We start from the raw sequence: 16,725 nt of genomic DNA on the forward strand, positions 1-16,725 counted from the left end.
ATTCTGTATGGAGCTTTATATGGGGTCATTTATTCTGTATGGAGGAATATCTGGGGCCCATTATTCTGTATGGAGCATTGTATGAAGTCCATTATACTGTATGGAGCAATATATGAGGTCCATTATCCTGTATGGAGCAATATATGAGGTCCATTATCCTGTATGGAGCAATATATGGGACCCATTAGTCTGTATGGAGCAATATATGGGTCCATTATTCTGTATGGAGCATTTTATGGGGCCCATTATTCTGTATAGAGCAATATATGGAGTCCATTATTCTGTATGGAGCTTTATATGGGGTCATTTATTCTGTATGGAGCAATATATGGGGTCCATTATTCTGTAAGGAGCAATATATGGGGTCCATTAGTCTGTATGGAGCAATATATTGGGTCCTTTATTCTGTATGGAGCTATATATGGGGTCCATTATTCTGTATGGAGCTATATATGGGTCTAATGTTCTGTATGGAGCATTATATGGGGTCCATTATTCTGTATGGAGCAATATATGGGGTCCATTATTCTGTACAGAGCATTATATGGGGTCCATTATTCTGTATCGAGCATTATATAGGGCCCATTATTCTGTATGGAGCAATATCTGGGGTACATTATTCTGTATGGAGCAATATAGGGGTCCATTATTCTGTATGGAGCAATATATGGGGTCCATTATTCTGTACGGAGCAATATATGGGTCCATTAATCTGTATGGAACATTATATGGGGCCCATTATTCTGTGTGGAGCATTACGTGGGGCTCATTATTCTGTATGGAGCATTATATGGTGTCCATTATTCTATATGGAGCATTATATGGGGTCCATTATTCTGTATGGAGCAATATATGGGTCCATTATTCTGTATGGAGCATAATATCGGGCCAATTATTCTGTATGGATCAAAATATGGGTCCATTATTCTGTATGGATCAAAATATGGGTCCATTATTCTGTATGGAGCATTATGAGGCCCATTATTCTGTATGAAGCAACATATAAGGTCCATTATTCTGTATGGAGCAATATATGGGGTCCATTTTTCAGTTTGGAGGAATATCTGGGGCCCATTATTCTGTATGGATCCTTGTATGGAGTCCATTATACTGTATGGAGCAATATATGGGGGTCCATTATTCTGTATGGAGCAATATATGGGTCCATTATGCTGTATAGAGCAATAAAAAGGGTTTAAAATTGTGTATGGAGCATTATGTGGGGTCCATTATTCTTTTTGGAGCAATATATGGGGTCCATTATTCTGTATGGAGCAATACATGTGTAAATTACTCTGTATGGAGCAATATATGGGGTCCATTATTCTGTATGCAGCAATATATGGGGTCCATTATTCTGTATAGAGCATTATATGGGGTCCATTATTCTGTATGGAGTAATATATCGGTCCATTATTCTGTATGGCGCATTATATGGGGCTCATTATGCTGTATAGAGCAATATATGGAGTCCATTATTGTGTATGGAGCACTATATGGGGTCATTTATTCTGTATGGAGCAATATATGGAGTCCATTATTCTGTACGGAGCAATATATGGGGTCCATTAGTCTGTATGGAGCAATATATAGGCCCATTATTCTTTATGGAGTATTATATGGGGTCCATTATTCTGTATGGAGCAATATATGGGGTCCATTATTCTGTATAGAGCAATAAACAGGGTCTATTATTCTGTATGGAGCATTACATGGGGCCCATTATTCTGTATGAAGCAATATATGGGGTCTACTATTCTGCATGGAGCAATATATGGGGTCCATTATTCTGTATGGAGCAATATATGGGACCCATTATTCTGTATGGGGCAATATATGGGGTCCATTCTGTATGGAGCAATATATGGGGTCCATTATTCTGTATGGAGCAATATATGGGTCTATTATTCTGTATGGAACATTATACGGATCCATTATTCTGTAGGGAGCAATATATGGGTCCATTATTCGGTATGGAGCATTATATGGGGCCCATTATTCTGTATGGAGCATTACATGGGGCTCATTATTCTGTATGGAGCATTATATGGGGTCCATTATTCTGCATGGAGCATTATATGGGGTCCTTTATTCTGAATGGAGCAATATATGGGGTCTATTATTCTGTATGGAGCAAAATATGGGTCCATTATTCTGTATGGAGCAATATATGGGGCCCATTATTCTGTATGGAGCAATATGCGGGGTCCATTATTCTGTATAGAGCAATATATGGGGCCATTATTTTGTATGGAGCATTATGAGGCCCATTATTCTGTATGAAGCAACATATAGGGTCCATTATTCTGTATGGAGCAACATATGGGGTCCATTATTCTATTTGGAGGAATATGTGGGGCCCATTATTCTGTATGGAGCATTTTATGGGGTCCATTATACTGTATGGAGCAATATATGGCGTACATTATTCTGTATGGAGCAATATATGGGTCCATTATGCTGTATAGAGCAATAAAAAGGGTTTATTATTCTGTATGGAGCATTATATGGGGCCCATTATTCTTTTTGGAGCAATGTATGGGGTCCATTATTCTGTATGGAGCAATACATGGGTCCATTACTCTGTATGGAGAAATATATGGGGTCCATTATTCTGTATAGAGCATTATATGGGGTCCAATATTCTGTATGGAGCAATATATGGGTCCATTATTCTGTATGGAGCATTATATGAGGCCCATTATTCTGTTTGGAGCAATATATGGGGTCCACTATTCTGCATGAAGCAATATATGGGGTCCATTATTCTGTATGGAGCAATATATGGGGTCCATTATTCTGTACAGAGCATTATATGGGGTCCATTATTCTGTATGGAGCAATATATGGGGTCCATTATTCTGCATGGAGCAATATATGGGGTCCATTATTCTGTATCGAGCATTATATAGGGCCCATTATTCTGTATGGAGCAATATCTGGGGTACATTATTCTGTATGGAGCAATATAGGGGTCCATTATTCTGTATGTAGCAATATATGGGGTCCATTATTCTGTACGGAGCAATATATGGGTCCATTAATCTGTATGGAACATTATATGGGGCCCATTATTCTGTATGGAGCATTACGTGGGGCTCATTATTCTGTATGGAGCATTATATGGTGTCCATTATTCTATATGAGGCATTATATGGGGTCCATTATTCTGTATGGAGCAATATATGGGTCCATTATTCTGTATGGAGCATAATATCGGGCCAATTATTCTGTATGGAGCAAAATATGGGTCCATTATTCTGTATGGAGCATTATGAGGCCCATTATTCTGTATGAAGCAACATATAAGGTCCATTATTCTGTATGGAGCAATATATGGGGTCCATTTTTCAGTTTGGAGGAATATCTGGGGCCCATTATTCTGTATGGATCCTTGTATGGAGTCCATTATACTGTATGGAGCAATATATGGGGTCCATTATTCTGTATGGAGCATTATATGGGTCCATTATGCTGTATAGAGCAATAAAAAGGGTTTAAAATTTTGTATGGAGCATTATGTGGGGTCCATTATTCTTTTTGGAGCAATATATGGGGTCCATTATTCTGTATGGAGCAATACATGTGTAAATTACTCTGTATGGAGCAATATATGGGGTCCATTATTCTGTATGCAGCAATATATGGGGTCCATTATTCTGTATAGAGCATTATATGGGGTCCATTATTCTGTATGGAGTAATATATGGGTCCATTATTCTGTATGGAGCATTATATGGGGCTCATTATGCTGTATAGAGCAATATATGGAGTCCATTATTGTGTATGGAGCACTATATGGGGTCATTTATTCTGTATGGAGCAATATATGGAGTCCATTATTCTGTATGGAGCAATATATGGGGTCCATTAGTCTGTATGGAGCAATATATGGGCCCATTATTCTTTATGGAGCAATATATGGGGTCCATTATTCTGTATAGAGCAATAAACAGGGTCTATTATTCTGTATGGAGCATTACATGGGTCCCATTATTCTGTATGAAGCAATATATGGGGTCTACTATTCTGCATGGAGCAATATATGGGGTCCATTATTCTGTATGGAGCAATATATGGGACCCATTCTGTATGGGGCAATATATGGGGTCCATTATTCTGTATGGAGCAATATATGGGGTCCATTATTCTGTATGGAGCAATATATGGGTCTATTATTCTGTATGGAACATTATATGGGGTCCATTATTCTGTACGGAGCAATATATGGGTCCATTATTCGGTATGGAGCATTATATGGGGCCCATTATTCTGTATGGAGCATTACATGGGGCTCATTATTCTGTATGGAGCATTATATGGGGTCCATTATTCTGCATGGAGCATTATATGGGGTCCTTTATTCTGAATGGAGCAATATATGGGGTCCATTATTCTGTATGGAGCAAAATATGGGTCCATTATTCTGTATGGAGCAATATATGGGGCCCATTATTCTGTATGGAGCAATATGTGGGGTTCATTATTCTGTATAGAGCAATATATGGGGCCATTATTCTGTATGGAGCAATATATGGGGACCATTATTCTGTATGGAGTAATATATCGGTCCATTATTCTGTATGGAGCATTATGAGGCCCATTATTCTGTATGAAGCAACATATAGGGTCCATTATTCTGTATGGAGCAACATATGGGGTCCATTATTCTATTTGGAGGAATATCTGGGGCCCATTATTCTGTATGGAGCATTTTATGGGGTCCATTATACTGTATGGAGCAATATATGGCGTACATTATTCTGTATGGAGCAATATATGGGTCCATTATGCTGTATAGAGCAATAAAAAGGGTTTATTATTCTGTATGGAGCATTATATGGGGCCCATTATTCTTTTTGGAGCAATGTATGGGGTCCATTATTCTGTATGGAGCAATACATGGGTCCATTACTCTGTATGGAGAAATATATGGGGTCCATTATTCTGTATAGAGCATTATATGGGGTCCAATATTCTGTATGGAGCAATATATGGGTCCATTATTCTGTATGGAGCATTATATGAGGCCCATTATTCTGTTTGGAGCAATATATGGGGTCCACTATTCTGTATGGAGCAATATATGGGGTCCATTATTCTGTATGGAGCAATATATGGGGTCCATTATTCTGTATAGAGCAATATATGGGGTCCATTAGTCTGTATGGAGCAATATATGGGGTCTATTATACTGTATGGAGCAATATATGGGGTCCATAATTCCGTATAGAGCAATATACGGGGTCTATTATTCTGTATGGAGCATTATATGGGATCCATTATTCTGTATGAAGCGATATATGGGATCCTTTCTGTAAGGACCATTACATGAGGCCCATTATTCTGTTTGGAGCAATATATGGGGTCCACTATTCTGCATGGAGCAAGATATGCGGTCCATTACTCTGTATGGAGCAATATATGGTACCCATTAGTCTGTATGGAGAAATATATGGAGTTCATTATTCTGTATGGAGCAATATATGGGTCTATTATGCTGCATGGTGCATTATATGGGGTCCATTATTCTGTATGGAGCAATATATGGGGTCCATTATTCTGTATAGAGCATTATATGAGGTCCATTATTCTGTATGGAGCAATATATGTGGTCTATTCTGTATAGAGCTATATATGGTATCCATAATTCTGTATAGAGCAATATACGGAGTCTATTATTCTGTATGGAGCATTATATGGGATCCATTATTCTGTATGAAGCGATATATGGGATCCATTCTGTAAGGAGCATTATATGAGGCCCATTATTCTGTTTGGAGCAATATATAGGATCCACTATTCGGCATGGAGCAATATATGGGGTCCATTATTCTGTATGGAGCAATATATGGGGTCCATTATTCTGTACCGAGCAATATATGGGGCCCATTATTCTGTATGGAGCATTACATGGAGCTCATTATTCTGTATGGAGCATTATATGGGGTCCATTATTCTGTATGGACCATAATATGGGGTCCATTATTCTGTATGGAGCAATATATGAGGTTCATTATTCTGTATGGAGAAATATATGGGGTCCATTATTCAGTTTGGAGGAATATATTGGGTCCATTATTGTGAATGGAGAAATATATGGGTCCATTATTCTGTATGGTGTATTATATGGGGCCAATTATTCTCTATGGAGAATTTTATGAGGCCCGTTATTCTGTATGGAGCATTAAATGGGGCTCATTATTCTGTATGGAGCATTATATGGGGTCCATTATTCTGTATGGAGCATTATATGGGGTCCATTATTCTGTATGGAGCAAGATATGGGGTCCATTATTCTGTATAGAGCATTGTATGGGGTCTATTATTCTGTATGGAGCAATATATGGGGTCCATTATTCTGTATGGAGCAATATATGGGTCCTTTATTCTGTATGGAGCAATATATGGGTCCATTATTCCGTATGGAGCATTATATGGGGACAATTATTCTGTATGGAGCAATATGTGGGGTCCATTATTTTGCATAGAGCAATATAAAGGGTCTATTATTCTGTATGGAGCATTATATGGGGCCCATTATTCTGTATGAAGCAATATATGGGGTCCATTATTCTGTATGGAGCAATATATGGGTCCATTATTCTATATGTAGCATTATGAGGGCCAATATTCTTTATGGAGCAACATACAGGGCCCATTATTCTGTATGGAGCAATATATGGGTCCATTATACTGTATAGAGCAATATACAGGGTCTATTATTCTGTATGGAGCATTATATGGGGTTCATTATTCTGTATGGAGCAATATATGGGGTCCATTATTCTGTATGGAGCAATACATGTTTCCATTAATCTGTATAGAGCAATATATGGGGTCCATTATTCTGTATGCAGCAATATATGGGGTTCATTATTTTGTATAGAGCATTATATGAGGTCCATTATTCCGTATGGGGCAGTATATGGGTCCATTATTCAGTATGGAGCAATATATGGGTTCCATTATTCTGTATGGAGCAATATATGGAGTCCATTATTATGTATGGAGCATTATATGGAGTTATTTATTCTGTATGGAGCAATATATGGGGTCCATTATTCTGTATGGAGCAATATATGGGTCCATTATTCCATATGGAGCATTATATGGGGACAATTATTCTGTATGGAGCAATATGTGGGGTCCATTATTCTGCATAGAGCAATATAAAGGGTCTATTATTCTGTATGGAGCAATATATGGGGCCCCGTATTCTGTATGGAGCAATATATGGGGTCCATTATTCTGTATGGAGCAATATATGGGTCTATTATTCTGTATGGGACATTATATGGGGTCCATTATTCTGTATGAAGAGATATATGGGATCCATTCTGTATGGAGCATTATATGAGGCCCATTATTCTGTTTGGAGCAATATATGGGACCCATTATCCTGTATGGAGCAATATATGGGGTCCATTATTCTATATAGAGCAATATATGGGTCCATTATTCTGTATGGAGCAATATATGGGTCCATTATTCTGTGTGGAACATTAAATGGGGTCCATTGTTCTGCATGTAGCAATATATATGTCCTTTATTCCGTATGGAGTATTATATGGGGCTCATTATTCTGTTTGGAGCATTATATGGGGCCCTTTATTCTGCATGAGCATTATATGGGGCTCATTATTCTGTATGGAGCATTATATGGTGCCCTTTTTCTGTATGGAGCATTATATGGGGCCCATTATATTGTATGGAACATTATGTGGGGCTCATTATTCTGTATGGAGCAATAAATGGGTCCATTATTCTGTATGTAAAGAGAGGAGAGAACAAGGCGCAATGGGTGACTCAGTATTGCAATTGTTAGAGGGGTGTGAGGATGGCTACTAACCTTATGAAGTTGTGCACCTCTGCACAACCCCAGTGTAAAGCTCCACAAGCTCCGCTCTGTTGGTGGCTGTCATCTATTTCCAGCGGCGTTCACAGATCCTGATCTCTCGGTGGTGGATCACGTGGTCAGGTTAGTTGCATGTAACGCCGAGATGGACGCCCGGCTTCACCAACACCCCCGGCAGCGTTCCGGAGGGGTTAGGGCAGCGCAGCTTGGAAAACCAGGGTAGTGATTCTAATTAAATTCCTCCCACAGGTGAAAGAACAATAAGTTAAAGGCAGCTCTACCGCACCCCAACAGGGGGAAAGGGACAATAAATGGATATGAATAGCGGTACCAGAGCGCCAATAACAGGGCAAAAATATTAAAAGGACTGATTTATTAATATACACACAACGCGTTTCGGTGGACACAGCCACCTTCATCAGGTGTGACAAGTAGCAAACAATTGATCCTTATATACATTTGACTAGGTATACAATTACTTAAAAGGGGCGGGGCCAGATACAGAGTAATACCTCTATATTAACCCCTTGAGTTCATATATGCTCAATAGAGTAAAAAGGATTGTTATAAAATAATGAGCCCCATATAATGCTCCATACAGAATAAAGAGCACCATTTAATGCTCCATACAGAATAATTTGTCCCATATAATTCTCCATACAGAATAATGGACCCATACATTGCTCCATACAGAATAATGGACCCCATATAATGCTCCATACAGAACAATGGACCCCATATATTGCTCCATACAGAATAATGGACCCCATATATTGCTCCATACAAAATAATTGACCCCATATAATGCTCCATACAGAGTAATGGATCCAATAAATTGCTCCATACAGAATAATAGACCTTGTATATTGCTCCATACAGAATAATGGGCCCCATATAATGCTGCATACAGAATAATGGACCCATATATTGCTCCATACAGAATAATGGACCCCATATATTGCCCCATACAGAATAATCGACCAAATGTAATGCTCTATACAGAATAATGGACCCCATATATTGATCCATACAGAATAATGGATCCAAGATAATGCTCCATACAGAATAATGGACCCCATATAATGCTACATACAGAATAATGGATATGAATAGCGGTACCAGAGCGCCAATAACAGGGCAAAAATATTAAAAGGACTGATTTATTAATATACACACAACGCGTTTCGGTGGACACAGCCACCTTCATCAGGTGTGACAAGCAGCAAACAATTGATCCTTATATACATTTGACTAGGTATACAATTACTTAAAAGGGGCGGGGCCAGATACAGAGTAATACCTCTATATTAACCCCTTGAGTTCATATATGCTCAATAGAGTAAAAAGGATTGTTATAAAATAATGCCTAATGAAGCATATAGGGTTCTTATAAAAAGGATTCGCTGTAAAAAAACAACAACTTGTGAATCCTATAATCTTAATACTTCATAGGATATATTGTCATCTACCACCCTATATTTTAGATTATATAAAAAAATAATAATAATTTTTACATACAACATAAAACAATGCATAAATATAAAGTATAAAATTACAATCAGTTTCTATCATTATAATTAGGAAAAGTAGACGAAGAAAGGAAAGAGAAAAAAAAGAGAAAAAAAAAAAAAATAAAAAAAAAATAAAAAAAAAATAAAAAATTTTTCTTTAAATTTTTTCTCCCTTCTCTCTCTCTCCTCCCTCCTCCCCTCCCTCTCTCCTTTCCCCTCTTCCCTCCTTCTCTCTCTCCTCCCCCCTCCTCCTCCATATAAAGGATATATATAATAAATTTGCTAAAATATGAAAACAATTATTTAAAAAGTTGTCTTCTCTATATTAAGGTTCAAACCTTCAGGAGACAAGGTTCCCATTTTGAAAATCCAATAATTTTCACGTGTAATGAGACGATTTAGTCTATCAGGGTGTGTATCAACTATATGATCAATGATAGTTAGTTTTAGGTTATTAGGATTTTTTTGATGTTCTTTTAAGAAATGATTAGAAACACTATGTAGGGGAAAGCCGTTTCTAATATTTTGGCGATGTTTATTTAATCTGGAGTGCATTTCCTGGATAGTGCGGCCAATGTATTGCAGGCCGCAGGTGCACTGGAGCAGATAGATCACATATGAGGACTGACATGTAAGTCTAAAGCGAATGGGATATATCTCTCCAGTGACCGCAGAGACGAATGTTTTGGCTCCGTTATCAATGGCTTGACAGCATAAGCATTTAGGGACATTACATTTATAACATCCATTATTGCTAATAGGAACTGAATGGTTCGGTCTTCTACCAATTGTTGTATTGCTAGGGGCTATATAGTTTCCTAGATTTTTACTCCTCCGATATATGACATGAGGAAATTCCGGTAAATGACCAGTTAATATTGGATCATTACTTAAAATGAACCAGTATTTTTTTAATAAACTGGATAACACTTGCGTAGGTTTACCATAGGTAGTAATCAGATTTAAACTGAAATCGCTGTATGGCTCTTGGCTGGTATTCTTGGATTTGTTGATACACAGGTTCTGTGATAGGGATCTAGTTTTGGAGAAAGCATCCTCTAATAATTTCCGGGGGTATCCCTTAGCTCTAAAACGTTTTTGTAAAACCTTAGATTCCAGAAAAAAATCCGAATCACGTGTACAATTTTTTCTGACACGCCAATATTGACCGTATGGAATATTTCTAATCCAGCTGGGTAGATGGCCACTGTCAAATTCAAGATAGCTATTTACATCCACTTCCTTAAAGTGGGTAGATGTGGATATTTTACCCGAATTGTCTATATTTATCTGAAGGTCAAGATATTGAATATTACTCTCAGATATGGTAGAGGTAAAGGAAAGACCCCAGTCGTTAGAGTTTAATTCATCAATAAATTTGGCAGCCTCCACAGTATTTCCCCTCCATATAATAAACAGATCGTCTATAAAGCGGCGGTACATAACGATGGATTTATCGGCGCCGAGGGATTGCGCGATGTGGATAGACTCGAATGCCCCCATATATAGATTTGCATAACTGGGGGCAAACCTCGTCCCCATCACGCAGCCCCTCAGCTGCCGATACATCACCCCCTCAAAAGAAAATACATTGTTCTCAAGAATGAAAGTTATACCCCTCAATAAAAAGTTTTTTTGAGGATCTTGTAAGTTAGGGTCCTCATCTAGGAATTTTTTAATTGCCTGTAAACCCAATACATGTGTGATATTGGAATAAAGAGAGCTTATATCGAGTGTAATAAGAAGACAGCCTGGAAGAGGGGGTAATTCTCTCAATAGTCTAATTAAATGTGTGGAATCCTTTAAATGAGAATCTAGGGATAAAACGTACTTCTGTAAAAAAAGATCAATATAGTGGGATAAGTTGGATGTGATATAATTAATACCAGAAATAATAGGACGTCCAGGGGGATTAAATTTATCTTTATGAATTTTGGGTAAAAAATAAAAATAAGGGACTTTGAAGTTTTTAATGTCTAAAAAGGATTTTTCTTTTTTATTGAGGAAGCCAGCTGTAGAGGCCCCTGCTACAAGTCCTTTGTACTCCAAAAAAATGGTTACAGATGGGTCTGCTTCTAATTTCACGTAGTAGTTTGAGTCGTCTAAGATTCTGAGGCCCTCCTTGATGTACCAGCCTCTGTTCATTATCACAGTCCCCCCTCCCTTATCTGCTCTCTTTATAATTATTTCTTTATTATCCTGAAGGGTTTTTAATGCACATTTCTCCTGGTAGCTCAAGTTATTCACTTTTTTAGAAATTGGGGGGAATGTCCTAAGGTCCCTCAAAATTAATTGTTGGAAAGTTTCAAGGTGTGAACCTTTGTGATGTAATGGATAAAAATTATTTTTCCCCTTCACATTTACATGAGTGAAAGGGTCCAGTAATGGGGGGCCTGGTATATTAGATTCTTGAATGGAGGGGGATACTGTTGAGCATGAACTAATAGGATGTGATTTTCTCTTATCTTCCAATAGAAAATGTCTTTTTAGTGTCAATTTCCTTATAAATTCATTTAAATCACAGAACAAAGTGAAATTATTAAATGGGACAGCTGGACAGAAAGATAATCCTCGACCTAACAAGGATCGTTCAGCTTCAGATAGCACATAGCTAGAAATATTAAAAATGCCCCCACAACCGATAGGGGTTTCTATCTGCAGGGAATTTGTATTCTGGTTCATTGGCAAGATTTCATTTTCCTTATATTTGGATTGTGTCTCAATTTCGGCATTTGGACTATTTTTGTTATTGAGGCCTCGGGTTTTTCCACTCCCTCTACATCCCCTAAATTTCTTTTTCGTTTTGGACAACGTCCGGGGACCACGTGAAAAAAATGTGTAATTTTCGTTTTATTAGTTTGAGATGCAACTGCATTCTGTGTTTGAGGATTTATCAAGATACTATTTTCATTCAAAATCGGAGATAATTCCAAGGATGTCATTCTGTTTATAGGGGGTTTTATGTGGTTTATACCATTTGTTTTATCAGAAGGTCTCCCTTGATTAAAAATATTCAGTGTATCCGCTATCGGGATCTGACCAGATGACTCCCCAGCAATAGGAATCTGTATTGCACTAGAAAGCTCTGAGATATTAGATCCACTATGGGATATCTCCTGTGTGTTAATATGTAATGTGAAGTTCAGTTCATCAATATCTGCTACTTGTGTGGAAATAGTAGACGGATTAGCAATAAATTCTACATCTGCTGCTTGTGTGGATAAAATAGGTGGATCAGTAATCAGTATGGAGGGAGGAGTAATTTCCATACACATTCCCTCTATTATAAGGTCATTATTTTTTTCCAAATTAGAATTAAATGCAGTATTTTTCTTGTAATTATTGTTAATGGATAACTTCTTTTTATGAGTCTCATATATTGCTTGTTGTTTTTTATTCATAAAAAACTGTTTTTGAAAACTATTCACTTGTTTTGTATGGTTATCAGGATCATTGCTTAGAATAGGGGATGATGGATTATCCCTAGTTGTTCTCTGCATAGAGATGATGGGAACAGGTGAAATTTGAAGTGGTGATTGGATTTTTTCTTTTTTAGAGTCTTTTATATCTCTTTCATATTTTTTGGCTTTTTTATTTATTAAATCATTTTCAAACTTAGCCAGTCTTAGTTTTACCTCATTATCTGTGGCAAAATATTCCGCAGATGAAGAAAAGAACTCCAAATCCCCTTTAATTTTAGCTATTGTTTCTAAAGCATGCATAGCCAGAGTATTCCTTTTATCAATCAACAATCTGATCAGTGTTGTTGAGCAATCAGAAATACACCTGTCCCATCTTTCAGTAAAAACAATATCCTGAGGAAAGGATGAGTTGAGATTCATTCTCAATCCCTTGGGTATTATGTTATCCTTAATGTAATGTTCTAAAAACATCGTGTCTACGTGATTAGTTATTTCTATTTTGCTATTATTTTCTAAGTTCAAAAACAGTCCACGTAACCTTTTTTGATCTGTATCATTCAGCATAGTTGGATTAGTATATATGCATCTGTCGCCATCTTTAGAGTCTTTACTAAGGGCTGTAATGATCAGAGATAATCTAAATTTCTCTCTATTGGTCACATAAAAGTCCATAATGATCCAGCAATTTAGATTTTAAAGTCTTAAACACAGTTCTTATCTGTTGACGATTCTGCAAGATTTTTCCGTCTCTCGATGTGTTGAATAATCTGAGTCGCCCAATTTGCAGCTCCTGGTCTTGAGGCTAAGCCCCCAGCAATAGCAGACTCAATATGTAAAGAGAGGAGAGAACAAGGCGCAATGGGTGACGCAGTATTGCAATTGTTAGAGGGGTGTGAGGATGGCTACTAACCTTATGAAGTTGTGCACCTCTGCACAACCCCAGTGTAAAGCTCCACAAGCTCCGCTCTGTTGGTGGCTGTCATCTATTTCCAGCGGCGTTCACAGATCCTGATCTCTCGGTGGTGGATCACGTGGTCAGGTTAGTTGCATGTAACGCCGAGATGGACGCCCGGCTTCACCAACACCCCCGGCAGCGTTCCGGAGGGGTTAGGGCAGCGCAGCTTGGAAAACCAGGGTAGTGATTCTAATTAAATTCCTCCCACAGGTGAAAGAACAATAAGTTAAAGGCAGCTCTACCGCACCCCAACAGGGGGAAAGGGACAATAAATGGATATGAATAGCGGTACCAGAGCGCCAATAACAGGGCAAAAATATTAAAAGGACTGATTTATTAATATACACACAACGCGTTTCGGTGGACACAGCCACCTTCATCAGGTGTGACAAGCAGCAAACAATTGATCCTTATATACATTTGACTAGGTATACAATTACTTAAAAGGGGCGGGGCCAGATACAGAGTAATACCTCTATATTAACCCCTTGAGTTCATATATGCTCAATAGAGTAAAATGGATTGTTATAAAATAATGCCTAATGAAGCATATAGGGTTCTTATAAAAAGGATTCGCTGTAAAAAAACAACAACTTGTGAATCCTATAATCTTAATACTTCATAGGATATATTGTCATCTACCACCCTATATTTTAGATTATATAAAAAAATAATAATAATTTTTACATACAACATAAAACAATGCATAAATATAAAGTATAAAATTACAATCAGTTTCTATCATTATAATTAGGAAAAGTAGACGAAGAAAGGAAAGAGAAAAAAAAGAGAAAAAAAAAAAAAAAAATTCCCAAAAAAAATCCCCCCCAAAAAAAAAAAAAAAAAAAAAAAAATTTTTCTTTAAATTTTTTCTCCCTTCTCTCTCTCTCTCCTCCCTCCTCCCCTCCCTCTCTCCTTTCCCCTCTTCCCTCCTTCTCTCTCTCCTCCCCCCTCCTCCTCCATATAAAGGATATATATAATAAATTTGCTAAAATATGAAAACAATTATTTAAAAAGTTGTCTTCTCTATATTAAGGTTCAAACCTTCAGGAGACAAGGTTCCCATTTTGAAAATCCAATAATTTTCACGTGTAATGAGACGATTTAGTCTATCAGGGTGTGTATCAACTATATGATCAATGATAGTTAGTTTTAGGTTATTAGGATTTTTTTGATGTTCTTTTAAGAAATGATTAGAAACACTATGTAGGGGAAAGCCGTTTCTAATATTTTGGCGATGTTTATTTAATCTGGAGTGCATTTCCTGGATAGTGCGGCCAATGTATTGCAGGCCGCAGGTGCACTGGAGCAGATAGATCACATATGAGGACTGACATGTAAGTCTAAAGCGAATGGGATATATCTCTCCAGTGACCGCAGAGACGAATGTTTTGGCTCCGTTATCAATGGATTGACAGCATAAGCATTTAGGGACATTACATTTATAACATCCATTATTGCTAATAGGAACTGAATGGTTCGGTCTTCTACCAATTGTTGTATTGCTAGGGGCTATATAGTTTCCTAGATTTTTACTCCTCCGATATATGACATGAGGAAATTCCGGTAAATGACCAGTTAATATTGGATCATTACTTAAAATGAACCAGTATTTTTTTAATAAACTGGATAACACTTGCGTAGGTTTACCATAGGTAGTAATCAGATTTAAACTGAAATCGCTGTATGGCTCTTGGCTGGTATTCTTGGATTTGTTGATACACAGGTTCTGTGATAGGGATCTAGTTTTGGAGAAAGCATCCTCTAATAATTTCTGGGGGTATCCCTTAGCTCTAAAACGTTTTTGTAAAACCTTAGATTCCAGAAAAAAATCCGAATCATGTGTACAATTTTTTCTGACACGCCAATATTGACCGTATGGAATATTTCTAATCCAGCTGGGTAGATGGCCACTGTCAAATTCAAGATAGCTATTTACATCCACTTCCTTAAAGTGGGTAGATGTGGATATTTTACCCGAATTGTCTATATTTATCTGAAGGTCAAGATATTGAATATTACTCTCAGATATGGTAGAGGTAAAGGAAAGACCCCAGTCGTTAGAGTTTAATTCATCAATAAATTTGGCAGCCTCCACAGTATTTCCCCTCCATATAATAAACAGATCGTCTATAAAGCGGCGGTACATAACGATGGATTTATCGGCGCCGAGGGATTGCGCGATGTGGATAGACTCGAATGCCCCCATATATAGATTTGCATAACTGGGGGCAAACCTCGTCCCCATCGCGCAGCCCCTCAGCTGCCGATACATCACCCCCTCAAAAGAAAATACATTGTTCTCAAGAATGAAAGTTATACCCCTCAATAAAAAGTTTTTTTTGAGGATCTTGTAAGTTAGGGTCCTCATCTAGGAATTTTTTAATTGCCTGTAAACCCAATACATGTGTGATATTGGAATAAAGAGAGCTTATATCGAGTGTAATAAGAAGACAGCCTGGAAGAGGGGGTAATTCTCTCAATAGTCTAATTAAATGTGTGAAATCCTTTAAATGAGAATCTAGGGATAAAACGTACTTCTGTAAAAAAAGATCAATATAGTGGGATAAGTTGGATGTGATAGAATTAATACCAGAAATAATAGGACGTCCAGGGGGATTAAATTTATCTTTATGAATTTTGGGTAAAAAATAAAAATAAGGGACTTTGAATTTTTTAATGTCTAAAAAGGATTTTTCTTTTTTATTGAGGAAGCCAGCTGTAGAGGCCCCTGCTACAAGTCCTTTGTACTCCAAAAAAATGGTTACAGATGGGTCTGCTTCTAATTTCACGTAGTAGTTTGAGTCGTCTAAGATTCTGAGGCCCTCCTTGATGTACCAGCCTCTGTTCCCTCCATACTGATTACTGATCCACCTATTTTATCCACACAAGCAGCAGATGTAGAATTTATTGCTAATCCGTCTACTATTTCCACACAAGTAGCAGATATTGATGAACTGAACTTCACATTACATATTA

The sequence above is a fragment of the Phyllobates terribilis genome, unplaced genomic scaffold (assembly GCF_046119375.1).
Source record: "Phyllobates terribilis strain yellow unplaced genomic scaffold, ASM4611937v1 Scaffold_4__5_contigs__length_816908805, whole genome shotgun sequence".
Taxonomy (NCBI): Eukaryota; Metazoa; Chordata; class Amphibia; order Anura; family Dendrobatidae; genus Phyllobates; species Phyllobates terribilis.